The 4,647-nt window shown below is 57.6% G+C and overlaps 1 long non-coding RNA gene across 1 annotated transcript; it reads left to right on the forward strand.

The window, feature by feature from the left end:
• The first annotated feature begins 545 nt into the window (after positions 1-545).
• On the forward strand, positions 546-3,229 carry LOC131501718 (uncharacterized). Its single transcript, XR_009256863.1, has 2 exons — positions 546-1,932; positions 2,120-3,229. It is a non-coding gene; the product is annotated as an uncharacterized LOC131501718 (long non-coding RNA).
• Positions 3,230-4,647: the final 1,418 nt, after the last annotated feature.

A 4,647-nucleotide genomic window follows, 5' to 3' on the forward strand; every position in this document is an offset into this window, starting at 1 on the left:
TAACCCCCTCCTCCTCCTCCTCCCCTCCCTCCCTTGCTCGCTCGCTCGCCCCCACCCCCACCCCCCAACTCCCTCCCCTCGGCCTCCCAGGCTTCTCCGCCGCGGACCCGGCTCGGCTTGGCGCTGGTAGCGGGCAAAGAGGATCCGAGGGGGTGAGCAGGAGTCTCCTGGAGGCCTGTGGACTCCCGCGGGTCCTTCTGCCGGTTTTGCGGGGAGGGTGGAGGGCCACGACCAAGGCCGGTCCCCGGGCCAGAGAGACTCTGATTTGAGCTGCTACTGCCGTAGGAGGGGGCGCCGAGGCCCTGAGAAGGGCAGGGACTTGGCTAAGGTCACGAAGCGTCCCAGAGGCCTCTCTGGGCTGGGGTGGGGTTGGCCGGGCCAGGTCCTCGCCGCCCTCGCTTCTCTGGTTCCTCTTGTGGCCTGCGAGGGTCTGCAGCGCGGCCTGAGCTCGGGGCTGGGCCGGGTGGGGACTCGGTTCACTGCTGCGCAGCCCCTTCGCTGGGGAACCGACGTCCCCGCGGCCCCCGCCCCCGGCCCCCAGGACCCAGCCCCGCGCCTTGCCGGTTATTAGACAGCTCGCGGGACTGTCTGCGGGCCGCCTCTTTCCTGCTAATTATCACCTTATGAAAAGTGTTTCATTAAGGAACTCTGCTTTTGATTAATTATCGACAGAATGCTGACCAGAAAGAAATGAAATTAATCTCTGACCCCGTCTGGGTAACACTGGAAATTCATCACATATCCTTTTAATATTGAAACACAGCGCAGAATTTTAATAGAAAATATTGTTTTTCCAAACCTCCAGTCTTTATTAATGCCCCTGGGCAGGGAATGATATTGCTGGCAATATAGCAGTCTTTGTTCATTTTAAATTTATTAAACATAATGCACTTCATTTTCAAACATTTTACTGTTTCTTTTTAATTTCACTCAGTGTAAGTACAGAATAAAACCTTTTTAAACATTTAAGATATTGAAAACCCATATATGAGTGTATAACGGGAGCGCTCCGGCCATCAAATAAATTTAAGTAGAAGCAATTGTAATTTTAAGCTCCCAAGTATTATCCCCTTCAGACATTAAGGCAGTATCCGTAACCAGCAAATGGAAGTGTGAGAAGGAGAGGCTTCAAGCCCGCCCCCCCCACCCCCCAGGAAGACCTCACCAGAGGGACTGGCCTAGCCCAGCAGCCCCAGCAGACCCTCCAGGCCTAACGGGTTGGCGGGGTGGGCACTTTCCCCTGCATTTCGTTGGTCCAAACGAAATGATTCTTGGAGGCCTGAGAGCTTGCCTGAGAGGGGGCCCCCATCTACCCACTGTCCACTCCACGGAGGGCCCACCCTTCCTCCTGAAGGGACAGGGAGCTTCCCTGAAACTGGGAGGTGATTCCTCCCTCTGAGAGTCACGCTGGGCCGCCCCCAACCCCAGTCAAGGCCTGCCGTGATCCCGAGCCCTGGGGTGGGGGCTCCCCTGAGATCACATCCCTCCCCTCCTTCCGGGCCACAGCTGCCAGAGGAGCTGTGCAGGGAGCACCCTTCCTTACCCCCACCCCCCAGCATAACTCCTGTACCTTCATCCCCTTTCCCGAGGAATCCAAGCTCCGAGTTTAATGAGTCGTGAAGTGTGAGAACTTCCTGAGACCCCAGCGCCCCTGATGCCAATTCCAGATGTGCGAGGTGGGAGGGGCTGAGCCTCCTGGCCAGTGAGCCACCCTGGTGGGACTGGAGCACCCTGGATCCAGGTCCCAGCCATCCGGGCCCTGAATTGGAAACAGGCAACTTCTCCACTGAGAAATTACTCTTTTTATTTCTTGTAGCGTTCCTGGTGCCCTATTTCACGGCACCGACAAACGGAATATTACTTCTAAAACACTATGAAATACCAGGTCCTGTCCTCAGTGCTATTTCGGGGGAATTAAATGTTCACTGACTGGTGAGAAGCTCCAGCGTTTCTTTTGGGGGCCGATCGGTGGGAGGAAGAGCAAGATTCTCGGGGATTGTCTTGGCGCCCCAGAGGGCCTCGCTGTGTCGGGGTTTGCCCGCTCATACCCGGCAAGCGTGTCTTAGATGGGGTCAGACACTTTGTACTAGCCTGCTCCTGCATTCTTTATTACTTGCAGGGCTCTGAGCCTGGCCTAGGCTGTCTGTGATCTATGACTTATCTGCCGGACGTCTCTGCTGATCCCCCACCTGTCCCCCACCACTCCTGTTTGGTATCCTGATGTCATGGAGAAGTTCCTCTGACCTGCTAGAAAAAAGTTCCTCCCCTGTGTTAGTAAGTGTTCCGAAGTCTTGGCCAGACCTCACAGCAGACAACTTTGTTCCCCGGTGTTTGTGGTCAAGGCTGGGAGAGGCGCCGGAAAAGAGGGCTTTTCTGGAAAAATTTCAGCCCTCAGTTTGAGTGGAGATGGCTGCCTCCTCTTGCTTCTAACCAGTGCAGCCGACCAGAACAGGCAGCTGGGGGCCAGGAGAGGGCCTTCTAGCTGCTTGGGCCTGGCCCCACCCTAGGCGGCCCCGCCAGCACACCCACCGCATAGCGGGAGGCTGGAGCTGCCTTCCCAGGGGCGAGGAACTACCAGCAGTGAGGGCTGGGGGCCCAAAGTGAGTGCGGAGGAGGGAAGTCAGTCAGGGTGTGTGTGGAGAGAGGTGAGGCCTCCCCCCACTGCATAAGTAAGAAAGAAGCTACGGCGTGAGACAGGCAAATAACACCAGCGCCCACACTCCCATCGTGTCCTCTCTTCTAAGACCTTTGCCCAAGGCCACTCTCCCAGTCCCTCAGAGAAGGAGGCAGGAGTGAGTACGGAAGGGCCAGCCTGGCTGTTCTGTCACTGGACCTCACTGGGGTAGGGCTGAAGAGGGTCCAGAAAAGAAAGCTAGCTTAGTGGCCTGTGAATTTCTTCCCCCCCCCCCCCATCTACTTAAACTGAAAACAAACAAGTGAAACAAAACACAGAGGCACCAGGGCCACGCCCCATGTGCCCCACAAACTGGGGGACCTGCCTGGCCTCTGCAGGCACCATGGAGGAGGGTTCCCCGGGGTGGCCCACCCCTGGCATGTTTGTGGACTCGGGATCCACAACTGCCCTGCTTCTGGACCAGGAAAGCCCCTCCCCAGGGTCCCCACCCAGAGTCCTGGGCCCCGCTGTGCAAAACCCAGTCTCCTGAGTTTCCTATAAACAACTGCTCACTGGGGTTAAGACTCTCCCTCTCTCCCTCTCTCTCTCTCTCTCTCTCAAAAAAAAAAAAAAAAAGATAAAGCGATTTAAAGATAATTAATTGTATTAAACTATTGACTAACTACCTCGCTCAATAGTAATTCATTTAGAGAATATTAAAATTGGAGGAACAATAATAAAATTGATGCCAATTCCCACGGGGAGGGAGATGGCCAGCAAATTGGATACTTTCCTTAATCTGGCGTAAATAATAACAGTCTGCTCCCCTTCTCTCTCAGGCCGATTCCCCTATCATTTATTCCAGACTCTAAAGCCGGGCTTCATAATTGATATCAGTTACTCAATGAGTGCTTTTTCATTTGTTCTTGTTATCCGTGATAATTGCGAAGTTCAGCCTCTCTCAGAGTTGAGATTCGGCGGCTCTACCGTGGAGGCCTGCCCGGTTCCTCCGGCGCCGTGCAGGGTACAGAGGCAAGGCTGGGAGGTGGGGGGCTCTGGCTGCCTCCTCCCCGGCTGGGTTTTACTCCTTGCGGCCAGCGGCACACTAGCCCGATCCTGGGGCCCAGCCGCAGGGACCCGACCGTGGGCGCAGAAAGTGCGCGGGGCCTTCCCTGGGGCCGTGACCCTCCATCCAGAGCCCCGCCATCCCCGACAGGGCACGTTTGGTGGCAAACCCAGGGTCCAGAGCTGCTCCAACAATCCGTTTTTGTTTGAAAACCGGTGGGTGAAAGCGATGAATCCCAAACGACATCTGGGGACAAAATGCCACAGAGCCTGGAGGAAATTTTGGGAGATAGGGAAAGGGAGGGACACTTGACAGAGAGGCAGCTGGGCCAGGGGTCGGGCGCCGCGGGCCGGAAGGACACGTCCCGGCTGCCCGCGCGCGCTGCCTCCCACGCTGCCCCGGGCCCAGGATGGTCGCAGACTGGCCGGCCGGAGCCCTGGCAGCTAGTCGGGTCCTCGAGATGACTATTTCGTTACTTATTCACTTATTTATTCATTTATAAAGTGTTTACTTAGCTCGGTGCAGATGTAACATCTCATTTACAGCGTGGCCTCGGGGCATAGAAACAATTGGCAACAAAAGAGTAACTCCGGAGAATTAGGCGCGCACACACACACACACACACACACACACACACACACACCCCAGAGCTGGGGGGGCGGGAGGGAGGGCGGACAGCGCGCGACGGAGCCAGGAGAGGGACGGAGCCGGGAGGGCAGTGGGACCCCTGGCAGCGACCCCGCAGGAATTGGGTGGGGGCCGCGCGGGTGCGCACCTAGGGGGCTCGGGCCGCCGTCCCTGGGGCGCCCTTGGAACGGGTCCGGGCCCGCCCGGGACCCCGAGGCGGCGGTGGCCAGGGCGGCCCCACGGAGGGCGCGCACCCCTGCTTCGCGGTCCCGGGAGGGGCGGCTCAGGCCGGGCCCTTCCCGGCCGGCTCCCGGGAGGGAGCCCCGTTCCCGTCCCCAGC

The sequence above is a fragment of the Neofelis nebulosa genome, chromosome 18 (genome assembly GCF_028018385.1).
Source record: "Neofelis nebulosa isolate mNeoNeb1 chromosome 18, mNeoNeb1.pri, whole genome shotgun sequence".
Lineage (NCBI taxonomy): Eukaryota > Metazoa > Chordata > Mammalia > Carnivora > Felidae > Neofelis > Neofelis nebulosa.